Source organism: Dipodomys merriami, unplaced genomic scaffold (genome assembly GCF_024711535.1).
Source record: "Dipodomys merriami isolate MVZ:Mamm:240054 unplaced genomic scaffold, mDipMer1.0.p SCAF_17, whole genome shotgun sequence".
NCBI classification, from domain to species: Eukaryota; Metazoa; Chordata; class Mammalia; order Rodentia; family Heteromyidae; genus Dipodomys; species Dipodomys merriami.
Window position 1 is genome coordinate 32,179,388 of NW_027203048.1, and position 15,574 is coordinate 32,194,961.

The 15,574-nt window shown below is 38.6% G+C and overlaps 1 long non-coding RNA gene across 1 annotated transcript in view; it reads right to left on the reverse strand.

Moving 5' to 3' along the window:
• LOC138829304 (uncharacterized) overlaps positions 1 to 15,574 on the reverse strand; it is a 57,987-nt gene that overhangs the window by 25,760 nt on the left and 16,653 nt on the right. The window contains exon 2 of the long non-coding RNA XR_011372532.1: positions 6,576 to 6,685. This is a non-coding gene — a long non-coding RNA (uncharacterized lncRNA). The remainder of the gene's footprint in view (positions 1 to 6,575; positions 6,686 to 15,574) is intronic.

Sequence of the window (15,574 nt, forward strand, 5' to 3'; positions counted from 1 at the left end):
AAACACTTGAGCTATGGCTCAAGTGGTAAAGCACTAGCCTTGATGAAAAAAGCCCAGGGACAGACAGTGCCATGACCCTCAGTTCAAGTTCCAGGACCAACACACACACACACACACACACACACACACACACACACACACACACACACACACACACACACACACACACACACACACACACACACAAAATCACACATGTATGGTAGTTATTATGTATAATTAACAGTTTAACATGTATATACATTTTATATACTAGTACTGGGGCTTGAACTCAGGGCCTCAACCTTTTGTTGGTTATTTGGAGATGGAATCTTGAAGAATGTTCTATCCAGAATGACTTTGAACTGTGACCCTTCAAGTCTCAGCCTTCTGAGTAGCTAGGATTATAGATATGAGTTCCTGGCTCCTGACTTAATTCAAGAAATTTTGAAAAAATTCTTACCTGTTACGAAGACTTTTATCATGAATAAGTTGATACTCTTAGGTAAGTAGTTGTGTTTTACAATTCAATTGTATAAACATTTTATTCAGATAAAAGGCACTAGAAAATTTTTTGGGGGGCTGAGAATGTGGCTTAGTGGTAGAGCTTGCTTAGCATGTATGAAGCCCTGGGTTTGATTCCTCAGCACCACATAAACAGAAAAAGACCGGAAGTGGCACAGTGGCTCAAATGGTAGAGTGCTAGCCTTGAGCAAGAAACTCAGGGACAGTGCCCAGGCCCTGAGTTCAAGCTCCAGGACTGGAAAAAAAAATTTTTGTGTGTAGCTTAATTTAGAAGAAAAATATCTCTGAATTTACTTCTTTGAATTTAAATTTGTCATAAGTCAGTTAAATTTCTCATTAAATACAGTGAGTTAGTAACTATAAAAATAAAAGTAACTATAAAGAAAAAAGTTCCAGCTGGGCACTAGTGGCTCATGCCTGTAACTCTAGCTACTCAGGAGGCTGAGATCAGAAGATCACTGTTCAAAGTCAGTGGGGGCAGAAATGTCTGTAAGATTCTTTTTTTGCGGGGTGAGGGGCTATTAACACAAATGTTTTATCTCTTTTTCAGGAATGGAAAGTACATTTTGACACTTCTCTGAGAAAATCATTTGTGCAAGAAAGCAAGCAAAACTTGGAGATATTTTTTTTTTCTTTTCCTCCTCCTCCTCCTCCTCCTCCTCCTCCTCCTCCTCCTCCTCCTCCTCCTCCTCCTCCTCCTCCTCCCCCCTCCTCCTCCCCCCTCCTCCTCCCCCCTCCTCCTCCTCCTCCTCCCTCCTCCTCCTCCTCCTCCTCCTCCTCCTCCTCCTCTTCCTCCTCCTCTTTTCCCCCCTCCTCTTCCTCTTCTTTTTTGCCAGTCCTAGAGCTTGAATTTAGGGCCTGGGCACTATCCCTGAGCTTCTTTTGCTCAAGGCCTGCAGTTCACCACTTGAGCCACAGTGCCCTTTCCAGCTTTTTCTATGTATGTGGTACTGAGGAATCAAACCTAGGGCTTCAAGCATGCTAGGCAAGCACTCTACCACTAAGCCACATTCCCAGCCCAGATATATATTTTTCTACTTGCTGGTTTTGCTGTTCTCTGAATCTCCCTGCACCTTGGGTCAACTGACCTTTCTGGATTTCAGTATATTATTTCCAATGAACCACCAGAAAACTGGTAGTGGCGCTATGGTGCAGAGTGGTAGAGCTGCTAGCCTCAAGCAGAAGAGTTCAGGGACGGCACTCAGGCTGAGTTCAAGCCCCATGGCTGACAAAAAAAAATTTTTTTTAATAAAGTTATAAAGTTTTAGGTCTTACGTTGATGATTTGTGGAATGATAATAAATAAAAAAATGTTAAAGGGAGGCCCTTACAAGTGAGAAAGGACAAAGTACCTATGGGAAAGGGTTCTTGGTTATGAAAGAAACCAGCTCTGGCTGATTTTAGCATCAAGGGGACTGATAGATGGAATAATCAGGCTCAGAGGTCTCCAGGGCCCCAAACTGGCCAAAAAAATCACTAACAGAACTAGTCATATGAGAAGTGCCGAGCTCTCAAACCACAGCCTATACTGCCCATCCGGACCCACAGACTGGCACTAGGAGCAAAGGCCATTACCTGCCTGCTTAGCTGGCTGCAGCTTTCCTAAGCAAGGCACTGTTGTCTTTCTGTTTTTGATACAGAATGCAAGGTCTGTAGGAGGAATATTTGGCAGCACTAATGTCACATGACGATATACAGGATGCAAGGCAATCTAGGAAAGAAAATTCTGGAGGCTTTTGCTTTTTTAGTAGGTAGCAGTTCTGCCTCCATATAATTCCAGATGACAGCATGCCTCGGAAATATGGAAGAGGGTGCAGACATAGGCAGCCAAAGTAAACAGGAATAGCATTGTCAGTAGCAACAGAATCCCAGAGGAAGTGTTGGTTCTCTCATTCTTCTCTCAACAATGCAAAGATTTCCATTCATATTTACCTAGTTTGGAAGGTCCTCAAAGATCTGACTTCGTTTTCTATTTTTCTCCTTTTTGTGTGCTTGGTCACAGAAACCTTTGTGCTCCCATATGCTAAACTAATTCCATCTGCCTGAAGAACTGCTTTTCCTGAGAGTCGCATTTGCATTACTTCAATCTCTACTCCAGTGTCATCTGATCAGGCTTTCCCTATCAGCCAGATGAAGAGCTTTCCTGTCATTTTCTTTTTCTTTATTTTTTTTCCAGAGCATCTATCAATACCTGAGCATTATGGCTTATGTATTATTTTTCTTTTGACTACTACATTTTCCCCAAGGACAGGGCTTTCTATGCCAATAAATGTTAGATGCATATTTATAGACTCAAATATTAAAAATCTAAGATACTAGCTTCCAGTAGCCCTTAGTGATGTAATGAGTGTGGCAAAATAGTCAAATAATGCCCCAGTAGTAAAAGAGAGTATATTATGTTGTCCCAGAAACTTTTGCACTTTTTTTGGTACTAAATAGTATAATCTTAACACTCAGGAGGCTGAAGCAGGGGGATCAGGAGTTAGAGACCTGTCTGGGTTGCAAACAAAAGTAAATAAGTAAAAATATGGCCATTAATGAGATATTTTACCCTCTTATTTCCAAACTATCCTCCATATTCAGCAGATAGTACATACTGGCAACTTACCTTAATTCAGATTTTATAGATACAGCTATTTCTGGTCTTGAACTTGAACTCAGGGGCCGGGCGTTGTCCTGATCCTCTTTTTGTTCAAGGCTAGCACTCTACCACTTGTGCCAGAGTGCCACTACTGGTTTGTTCAGGGTAGTTTATTGGTGATAAGCGCCTCATGGGTTTTTGTGCCTGGGCTAGCTTTAAACTGTGATCCTCAGATCTCAGCCTCCTGAGTAGTTAGGATTACAGACATGAGGCACTAGTGCCCAGCTTCAATGATAATTTTTAGCAGTTAAAATAATAAGCTCAGAGCTGATGGTATGACTCAAGTGGTAGAGTTCATATTTAGTAAGCATAAGACCCTGAGTTCAAATCCTAATACTGCCCAAAATAATCAAATAATAATCTCAAGTGCTGGCTTGAATTACCTGCCCAGGTAAATAATACTTTTAATACTTACATGAAGATGTGATAATATTTTAAAATATTAGCTTAAAAATTATGATATGGTTTACCTATTCTTTTTTTATTTATTTTACCTTTCTTTCTTTCCTTTCTTTCTTTCTTTCTTCCTTCCTTCCTTCCTTCCTTCCTTCCTTCCTTTCTTTCTTTCGTTCGTCCTTCCTTCCTTTCTTTCTTTCTTTCTTTCTCTTTCTTTCTTTCTTTCTTTCTTTTCTTTCTTTCTTTCTTTCTTTCTTTCTTTCTTTCTTTCTTTCTTTCTTTCTTTCTTTCTTTCTTTCTTTCTTTCTTTCTTTCTTTCTTTCTTGCCAGTCCTGGGCCTTTAACTCGGAGCCTGGGAACAGTCCCTAAGCTTCTTTTGCTCAAGGCCAGCACTCTACCACTTGAGCCACAGCACCACTTCTGGCTTTTTCTGTTTATGTGGTACTGAGGATTAAACTCAGGGCTTCATGCATGCTAAGCAAGCACTCTACCACTAAGCCACATTCCCAGCCCCTATTCTTTTTATTTAAAAAATGTAGCCACTACATCAGAAACAGCTATTATTGGGAAATTAGGGTACATATGTTGCACATTCTCTTAGTGTTGCTTTTATAGCTATACTCTGAGGGTTTGATTCCTCAGTAAATAATAAAGTGGCATATAATGGAAAACATTTTGCATTACTGAAGTTTTAAAATTAATAAAAAGGAAATAAAAGAAAAAAATCAACTGGTCAGTAATTCTAGCCTCGTTTCCAGTGATCCATAGTTACATGTGTTTGGTGGCTAGTGTATTGAGTAGTGTAGGATAGAGACTTGGTCTGTGGGCCACACCTGACTGGAGCAGCAGCAGCAGCAGAGTCTCCTACTCATTGCCATACCCATCCCCCACAACCCTTCTTCATTTTGAGTTTGGACTGCTATGCCCAGAGACTGGAGAAGTTTAGTGTTGGGTCATGTCAGTGGCACATTTCTAAAGGGAAGGTTTGTGCACAGCTGTTACCAGGGTCCCCAGAGTTTCCTTGGCTTTTGCCCTTTGTGGTTAATTGTTCAAGTCATTTGGATTCCATGAGTGAGACTAATGTGTTTGCTTTTTTTTTCTGTTGCTTATAATAACATTAAATAAATAAATGGAGGAAAAAATCTTAGCAAAAAGCTTTCCTTAAAAAGAAGTACATAAAAGAACATAAGTATGCAGCAGTATTTACATTATGCAAAACTGCTCTGGCTACCTCAGAAAAATCATAATTGTTTAGGATGGTATCAACTCTCAACAGAATGGAGTACATTCATATTATAGATAATTCAAATCAGCAAATTAATATAAAAAGAGTATTTATTTGATTTTGAAATGCATTTCTGTGAATTAGGGGTGGGGATGAGGGCAGAGCAAAAAACAAGATAGAGGTTCCTAATTGTTTTACAGAGAATTTAATCAGCATGAATTCTCCCAGAATGACATTGATCACACAGCAGGTGTTTGATAAATGCATGTTGATTAATTGATTTAGAATACACCAGCTGTCGTTGAAAGAATGTAATCCACAATCAAACTGCTTGACAGAAGAAAGCCAGGATGGCTTTTAAAATTAGTAACAATATGAAATTCTACAATGCAAATGATCTGGAGATGGTGTTGCTGCTCTTGATTTCCTTCCTAGATAAGAAGGAAGGGCTTCAGCATTTAAGGCATATACATAGGCAACACATTCTCCAGTCATTTGTTTCTAGTCCTGTGTAAGTGGAAGAGTTTTTGTGTGTGGTAATTGTGGTGGAGGGAGTTGGGGCTCATACTATCTTAAGTAATCTCCCTTGATTCTTGGGACTATGGTTTTTTTCCTCTTAGCATCAATCAATTAATTCTTAAGTTTCACATGGTTGAGGAGAAAAGTAAAAGAGGATTTGAAAATATCAGGCTTATTTGGGGTAAAGTTGAGTCTACCAGTTTACAGAAAGTAACATATTAAGAATACACATGGGGTGGGGGCTGAGGGGTGGGAATGTGGCTTAGTAGAAGAGTGTTTGCCTAGCATGCATGAAACCTTGGGTTCAATTCCTCAGTATCACATAAACAGAAAAAGCTAGATGTTACACTGTGGTTCAAGTGGTAGAGCGCTAGCCTTGAGGAAAAGAAGCTCAGGGACAGTGCCCAGGCCCTGAGTTCAAGCCCCAGGACTGGCAAAAAAAAAAAAAAAAAAGAATACACACAGGGATATTATCATCCAACCCTAGGTTATGTAAAAATCCACAGAGCAAATGACCTGTTTTTTTTTTTTTTTAACAAATAATAAAATCTAAAATGATTTGGTAAATGGCACCATTACAGTGGAGGTCAGTTCCTCCTCTGGTCCTCTGGTAGAACAATGCTTAAAAGGTTAATTCCCTAGATAAAAATTCCAAGGCAGAGAGTGTTACTGGAGAGGTGCTTATGTGAGGAGAGGAGCAAGGGTGGGGGGAGGGGTCCACTGGAGAAGCTGATCCCAGTGACATGTTTCCATGGCCTCAGTCAACGTAGGGGTGAGTTTTGGAGTGGAGATGACCCTTCAAAATTAACTCAAATTGAGGTTAAAGTGGCCAGGCTATGTATTCCTGTCTTCAGCCTGTCATTCGATATGAATGAGGGCTGCGTCCTGGTAAGGGTGTAACTTTAGGAGGGGCATTTCCTTGCTCAATGGGGGAGCACAGCTGTGAGACAACAGCTGATATTGCAAGCAACTAGAAGATTAAAGCATTGGCCCTAAAGAGAGACTCTTGATGGAGAACAATGGTATGTGGTATCATAATAGAAAACAAATTTTAAACTGCAGATTACCAGAGACACTCAGTTATTATTCAAATCACAACTTGCACAGTCCCCGATATTCTATTTCAAAGATTCTAAAACATTACCACAAAGGTTTAGCATTTTATATCAGCTATCTTCAGGGATACATTTTGGTGTAGGAGTGTAAGTGACTGTGTTATATTCACTGTTTAGACATTTTAATTATATAACCATTTTTGGAACTCCAGGCTATTGCTTAGCTGATGGCTTACCATGCTTGCTTACTGGCCACGCCTTCCTCGTCTTTTCTCATGCCTTCTCATCATCGCTGGCTTCTGAATTGTGCAGTGCTTTGGTAGGCTAGGTCCTTGAGACTTTTCTTCTGTTTGGAAAAAAAAAAGACTTTCATTTTCTAAATGTTCTCATCTAGTCCCATAGCTTTAAATATCATGTATACCTTGATGTTTATCTCTTCCCTGAACTCCAGACTGGTATATCCAAATGCTTACTCAACGTCTCTACTGCGCTATCTATATACTTCTCAAACTTAACATGTGCAAACCAAACCCATTATTTCCTCCTAATCTCATCCTTGGCAAAAACTACCTCTTCTTACAGTCGTCAAAAATCTCTGCAAATAACAGCTCTACTCTCTCACTTGCTCAAGCCAAAAATCTTGGACTCATTCTAGAGTGAAGAAAATTTCAGACCTTATGTCAATTCACTAATAGTACTACTTCATTATGTAGCTCTACTTTACAGAGCCTTTTAATTTTTTCACACAAACACCTATGCCTAAAACACCCATGCCTAAAACAATGAATGTCATTCTTCAATAATACTGAATATCTAGTCTATCTCAACTGTTTTGTTCAAAGATTGAACTAAGGGAGCGCACCAATCAATAAGCAGGTAAGTTTAAAACATACCAGATGGTAATTAATATTGCAGAATTAGGGGTGAGTAGATTGTACAAAGCAGAAGGGACCAGTTGGTTGAGTAATCCAGAATGCTCAGGGAAGTTTTCCCTCATACAGTGACATAAGAATAGAGATTGAAATAAAATGTTTTGTACAACAAGAATACTTGTAAAATGCTGCAAATGGGTTAAATGTGAGGACTTGCATACATGAAATCATAGCCTCTATATTTTGGGGCTATACTGGGTTTTGAACTCACAGCCCACACTTATTAGCCAGGGGATACCACTGGAGCCACAGGTCCAGTCCTCTTTTTTAGTTAGTTTTTAGTTATTTTGGGGATAGGGACTAGCGTTTTTGCTTGGACCAGCATGGATTTTGATTCTCTTATTTATACTTCTGGTACAGCTTGGCCCAGAGTTCAGGCCCCATGACTGATCAAAAAAAAAAAAAAAAAAGAGGTTGGTTTACTTAGTTTATAGTTTGAGTGGTAGCAGTCTAGGACCAGGTGGCCCTATTTGGTCAGCTTCTGAAGGGGATGTGGCGTTCTAGCTGCTTTACTCTCTCCTCTCCCTCTTTTTCCAAGGATTAAATTCAGGACTTCACACATGCTAGACAAACACTCAGCCACTGAGCTATATTCCCAGACCTATTTTTTTTATATTATAATCCACAGTAGTAAGACCTATGTGACATATAGAAACATAAACAGCACAGCTGATTTTATAGCCAAAAGTATTAAGGAGGTGCAGAGCATTATACTATGATTAGAGAAGCATTTAAAAATGGAAAGAAAAAGGATATATTATGTCTCAAATATAATCCAACATTAACATAGTTAGAATTGGTGGCGATGCAAGGATAAACAATTCTGGTTATAGCAGCATTTTGTGGGATAACATGGGCAGATTATATGATCAAATTGTTGTCTGTGAGAGGATAACATTCTTTAACCCATTCCACTTACGTTTAGCCTCTGCTTTGCTTTGGTCTACAGCATGTGTGCAGAAGTCATGTAAGCCCCGCATGTGAAGACAAGCTCTTTATTTATTTTATTTTATTTATTTAGCCAGTCCTGAGGCTTGAAATCGGGGCCTGAGAGCTGTCCCTGGGCTCCTTTTGCTCAAGGGTAGCACATTACCACTTGAGCCATAGCACCACTTCCGGCTTTTTCTGTGACTAATTTGAAATAAGAGTTCTGGACTTGGCTTTCAGCCATGATCATCAGGTCTCAGTCTCCTGAGCAGCTAAGGTTACAGGTGTGAACCACTGGCATCTGGCAAGACAAGCTTTAAGAAAACATCTGTGGTTGAGACATGAGGTTGGCATTCCTGCACAGGGGCTACCCCTTCAGCTTATATCCTGGAAGGAGGGTCCTGGAACAGAATTGTAACCAACATGTACAGTGAATGACTATCTCCACCTCCAACTAATAAGTAAAAAACCCAAAGTGCAGCTCCAGTGGTAAAGTGCCAGCCTTGAATCTTGTGACACTACCTAGACCCCAAGTTCATGCCCTAATTGTGGCACAAACAAGACAAAACAAAACATTATGAAATCTAGTTGTTGTACTGCATAATCTTAAAGGTTGCTACTAACACCTAAACAGACTAGTTAAACTCCAGCACACATCGTTCTAAATACATAAATTCATTAGAAAGTAAGGGACTCTCCAGGACCTGTAAATGAAAGGGATAATGAAACGAAGTACAAGTTTTGAAGTGATACTTTGGCTGTAAATAGTAACAAGAAAAAAAAAATCCAATAAATGAACCAAAAAAATATAGAAAAGAAAGTAGGAAATTACTTAAAGATGACAAGGGGAAGGGGAATATTAAAAAATAAAAAGCAGAAATGAATAAACTGAGCAATAGAGAAGCAGAAATACATACATACATACACAATGTTTATATTTATTTGTTAACAATATTTCTAAGTTGAGTAAAATAGTTCAGGCCTATAATACTAGTTATTCAGGAGGCTGAGATCAGGACTGTGGTTCAAGGCCAACAAGGGAAAAAATTTGCAAGACCCATCTCAATCAATTAGGTAGACCTAGTGGTGTATGCCTATTAACCAAGCTTGATGAGAGATAGGAAGATCATAGTCCAAGGACAGGTTCTTGGACTATATCCTATCTAAAAATATCTAAATCAAAACTGGGTGCTGGTGGCTCACACCTAAAATCTTAGCTACTTGGGCTGAGATCTGAGGATTGCAGTTTGAAGTCAGCCTCCCAGTGAGACTATTATATCCAGTTAACCATTCAAAAACCAGAGTGATAGAACACTAACCTTGAGCAAAAGAGCTCAGGGGCAGTGCAGGCCCTGAGTTCCAGCCCAACAATGGACAAAAACAAACAAATGAAAACAATAACCTAAATCAAAAAGATATATATATATATATATATATATATATATATATATATATATAATGCCAGGAAGCCATTCATTCCAATTTTCATAATTTTAAAGTATTTTGTAATTCTGGGGAAAAGTCTCTGAAGCTGCATTTCAGAGTGCAATCCCACATCAAATAAAAAAAAAAAAGAGGACAGAGAGATATTCCATGAAATTTAAAGTATCTATATACATATACCTTGGCAAGAAGCAAAGTTCATTTTAAAAACTAATATTTTTACTTATCAGGACTTTTAAAATTAAATGTGCTTTACAGTAGAATTTTCAAAGGAATCTTTAAAGTCATCTATGCATGTTTATCATTACAGCAATTGTTCTGTTCAGCATTTCTGTTGGATGTTTAATGTGCCACAGGAATTAACTCATTTTTGAGTCATATAATCCAGCCACAAAACCCTAGAGAGTGCTAACAAAGCACTGTATGAATCAGAGCAATGGTGGAGGAAATAGGAGTTTAAAGATTGCACATCAGGTATCAGATGACAGTAATGTGAGTCCTTCACGCTGCTTGTGGGCAGGCCTCAGTGGTATAAGAAAGGAAGTTAATTTGGGGACATAACTATTATGTTATTTCACTGAGTTGTCTAAATATGTTAAAGGACGATAATTTATGTAGCTTTTGCAGTTTTGGTGACTCATCTTCAATTATACAGAAATTTTACATATAATTAGTAAGCCAGATTTTTTCCTCACTAAAAATTCCATTGGCTCTTTCTCTTAGACAAAAGGAAAAGTTTTTATTCTGGTACCCTTTCCTTCAATGTTAAAGACAATTTCCTTCCTTCCTATCCTTCCTATCCTTCCTTCCTTCCTTCCTTCCTTCCTTCCTTCCTTCCTCCTTTGTTCTCTCCCTCTCTCTTTCTATATTGCCCAGATTGGCTTGATCTTGTAATATTCCTGCCTCGGCCTCTCAGTGTTGGAATTACACGATTGTATCACCACATCTGGCCTGGAAATATGTTTTTGTTGGAAAAATGAATTATTATTTTTAAATATATGCTGGCCTTTCAGCAAATTGATTAGCTGTGCTTCTGTCTTAGACCTTCCCATCATGGCCACTTGGCCCTTTCTCAGCTATCCTTGACTCTGTCTCCATCTGGTGCTACTGCCATCCTAATCAGCAGAAAGATTTCCCTAGACATAGGTAGAAAGACATTAATGCTCATACAACTAGAAAGAAACTGATGCTATACATTCATCCACTCCATCTAGAAGTACTTTTGTTACCAAATGTAATTGATTTAAAAGTATTTAACACCCATCCAATTAACTGACAATATAATTGAACCAGTTCTTTTTCTTCCTTTCTTTTGCTGGTGCTGAGGTTTGGAGTCAAGGCCTTGTGCTTGCACATAATTGGCACTCTATCACTTGAGCCATACCTCCACTTCCAGATTTTTTTCTGGTTGTTTTGGAAATGGAGTCTTGAGGACTTTCCTGCCCAGGTTGGCTTTGAACTGTGATCCTCCATGTCTCAGCCTCCTGAGAAGCTAGGATTACAGGTGTGAGTCACCCTATCTGTCAATAACAGTTATTTTTCTATTGGCTTAGTCTCTCTTCTGGACTTCTCTATTTTATACTGCAACAGTGGGAAACCTATCTTGTTCAGAGAGCTTTACCAAGTCTAGTGAATGGGCTTTTGGTAGGAGAAGAGAAACCATCTGTGTGGCACCAGTGGTGGTATATCTGCACAGACTCAGCACTGTGGGGACGATGCATCTTCTGTCACACAGTGACCTGCAGCAGTAAATACTTTTTAGCAGCTTTCTTATGTCCGGGTGGCAGTTTTACCTATCTCTAGCCCTTCCAATACATACCTTTGCAATACCTGTCCTGGCATTATTGTTTGGTGCAGTAATATGTGACAGGAGTCTCAGTTACTTAGGAGGATTGAGTTCAAGACCAACCTGGACAACATAGACTCCCGTCCCACAACAAAAATAAACATCCAGGTATGGTGAAATACACCTACAATTCCACCATTTGCAAGGTTGAGCCAGGAGGATCATGAGTTTGAGGACAGCCTTGGCTACATTTCAAGTCTCTGCCTCAAACAATGAATTCCCCTCCCCCGACAACTGTTTTTCTGTTTAATTATTTTCAGTGGTTTCTGTTTTCTAGACTGGGCTGAATGGACTGATTATGGGCTAAACCATATAGGACCAAGCTACTAGCACTTTGAGGAAGGAAGACGTTTTACCTACGGGCATGACAGTGCCTGCCTGAGGTCCTAGAACTTGGGAGGGGAGGCTGAGGTAGAAGCTCGGTGAGCTCAGGGCCAGTGTGGGCTACACAGGGGTCACTGTTTCCAAACGATGCGAAATCATAACCAAACCATCCCAAAGCAAAGCAAACGAGCAAAACGCAGAAAGAAAGGTGTTTCACCCAACCAGGTTTACCTCCTGTTCTGAGACACACAGGTTTATCTTCCACACACTCTTATTTTCCAGAAAACCAGAAGTGGAGATGTGGCTCAAAGTAGTAGAGCACTAGCTTTGAGCAAAAAAAGCTCAGGGACAGTACCCAGGCCCTGAGTTGAAGCCCCATGATCGACAAGAACAAAAAAAAAACAACAAACAAAACCAGCCAAGAATCTCCTTTGTGGGTAAAAAGAATTTAGTAAAATGATTGAAATTAAAGTGAACATATTATATATGTGTGTGTATATAAAATGAAATAACATCCATAGGCACCAATTATATTCAGTTGGAAACATGTAATCAAAAAGAATCTTGCTAGGTGCTGGAGGCGCACGTTTGTAATCCTAGCTATTCAGGAGGCTGGGATTGGAAGGACTGCAGTTTGAACCAGCTGGGGAAGAAAGTATATGAGACTCCATCTCCAGTTAATAAGGAAAAAACAGTGCTGGAAGCCACAATACTGTTCCCCACCCACAAAAAAAAAACTTTACAGTAGTAGCAGACAGAAACACGTTGGGAACTTCAAGAGAAATATGTCCCCAGAGCTGGGATTATAGCTTTGAGTGTTCAACTAGTATGCACAAAGCCCTGAGTTTAGTACCTAGCATTAACATAAAATGATATAAATATGAAAGGGTGGATTTTTCTGAAAGATACTAAGTACAAAAAATGATGCAATAGTTTTAGACAAATATTTTAATGATGTCATTTTTCTTTTTTTGGGGGGGGGGAGGGTCCGGTCGTGGGGCCTGAACTCTGGGCCTGGGCGCTGTCCCTCAGCTCTTCAGCTCAAGGCTAGTGCTCTACCACTTGAGCAACAGCGCCACTTCTGGCTTTTTTCTTTTTGCTTATGTGGTGCTGAGGAATTGAACCCAGGGCCTCAGGCATGCAAGGCAAGCGCTCTACCACTGAGCCACCTTCCCAGCCCCATGATGTCATTTTTCTATAAATTAAGTAATACACAAAGCAATTAGGAAAAAATGCCAATGAATATAATTTGGGGGAACTTGACAAAATGATTCTAAAATTTGTGATACAATAAACATGTAAAAGACTGGATATTATATTAATTAAAAAATGAGACAATTACCAGGTACCAGTGGCTCATGCTTGTAATCCTAGCTACTCAGGAGGCTGAGATCTGAGGATCCCTGTTTGAAACCAGCCCAAGCAAGAAAGTTAATGAGACTCTTATGTCCTCCAACTAACCACAAAGAGCTGGAAGTGAAGCTGTGGCTCAAGTGGTAGAGTGCTAGCCTTGAGCACAAAATTCAAGGACAGTGCACAGGCTAGTTGAAGCCCCAGGACCGGCAAAAAAAAAAAAAAAAGAAAAAAATCATTCAAAATAAAGGGCTAGTATTTTATTTTTCTGTATTCACATTATTTGTTAGCAAAATATTTACTTAAAAATACAAACTTAAGGGGCTGGGAAGGTGGCTCAGTAGTAGAGTGCTTGCCTTGTATGCATGAGGCCCTGGGTTCCATTCCTCAGTACCACATGAGCAGAAAAAGCCAGAAGCGGTGCTGTGGCTCAAGTGGTAGAGTGCTAGCCTTGACCTGAATAGCTGAGAGCAGCGCCCAGGCCGAGTTCAGGCCCCACGACTGACAAAAAAATTAAAATAAATTTAAATACATACACACACACACACACACACACACACACACACACACACACACACACACACACACACACACACACACACACACACACACAAACTTAAATTGTATATTCTTAGGTGGCAAAGACCAAGGCAATAAAGTTATACTTGATGAAGCATACCGATTGCTTACTGATGTGAGTGAAATAGTGTATCAATAGTGCTCTTTCCAGAAGTTTCATGAGTTACTTCTCTCAGCCCTTTTGGTTACAGTCTCTACTAACGATATTTCACAATTGCACAAGTGTTGTTTTTTCCATGACAGGAAAATATATTTCAAAACTTGAGTTTAAATTTTTAAGTAGTCAGCCTCGTATATTTTAATGTTTTTAGTATTTGGGTTCCAGTTACAATTTCATTTAAATTACTTTTTGGCTTTTTATAAATAGGCAGCTGCCATTTTTCTATCTACTGACAATTATGACTTAGAAGATGAATTAATAAGTGATGAGGCTTTAGCTTCAAATGAATGGTTGCTCTGACCTCTCTAAAAATAGTATGTGAAACTGTTCATCTAATGATAATTCATTGAAAAAATTCCTTGATCTACTCAGTCATTTGAAACCTTGCCTTTTAAATGTGATTCACTCTGTTCCTACAGAAATACAAAGAGCCAACACATTCAAGACTGTTCATAGCAATATTACTGAATCTTTAAAGTTCCAATAATGGATCTGGATGTGGAGACTGCATGTAAAGCTGGTGCACACTGAACGATATATTTTTAGCAAGTTTAAAGTGTAATTATAGTAATGGATTCAGTGAAATGAATTCATCTTTCAAAAGCAGCTCAATGATATACAAGCAATTTCCATATTAAAGTGCTGATTCTATTCTTACAGTTCTCATTATAATTCCTCCCCCCCAGCTCTTCTTAATCTTTTTTTTTGTAACCCATGACCATTTTATTGATATAATTACTCAGATTATGCTTGGTGAAATGTTCATGCCCAACATTTAAACAGTCACTTTTTTTTTTTTACTAAACTAGCAAAAATCCAGTAGGGCTGGATGCAAAAACTACAAAGATACTTGTAAGTATGTAAACAAAGAGAAAAGGCAGTAACCAAATGCCAGTGATAGGAACAGCACGTACTTCTCAGAATGGTCATAAAAGAGTGCTCAGATAGGACATATCTAACAGTTTAAAAAAAATTTTTAAATTTTTGATGAGCAGAACCAATACTAATTCTAAATAAATGCTAAAAAGCCACCCAATGAAATTCAATGCACACAATGCACAATCTTATTACATATATTTTATGAAATATTCACGTACACATATATTATGCATATTATATTAATATGTACTATTATATACTATATTATATATGTACACATATACTTATTTCATAAAATATATAAAGATAAAAATGTTATACATATACATGTAAAATACACATGCATGTTTATTTCATAAAATATATAAATATACAAAAAATATATAGGCAGTACTGGAAGTTCAAATGAAAGTTTCAACCATTGTACCATTTGAGCCATGCTTTTTGATGGGTATTTGGGAGATGGAGTCTTATAAAGTTTTCTGCTTGAGCTGGCCTCAAACTGTTATCAGATCTTAGTTTCCTGAGTAGCTAAGATTACAGTCCTGAGTCGTTGGTGTCCATGTCCATTTATATTTTTTACAAAAATATATTACTAAATAGAATGAAAAGCAATAGTATTTATTATAAATAAAAAGATCAAACAAAAAGTTAAAGATGCATTCTTTATCATCATTATTAAATATTGCATATTGCAATGTCATTTATAGGCAATTAACAAAATATGAAACAGTGGAAACACAAACAGAAAAACATCAGTGGAAACACCAAAACAAAAAGTTAGATTTCAGA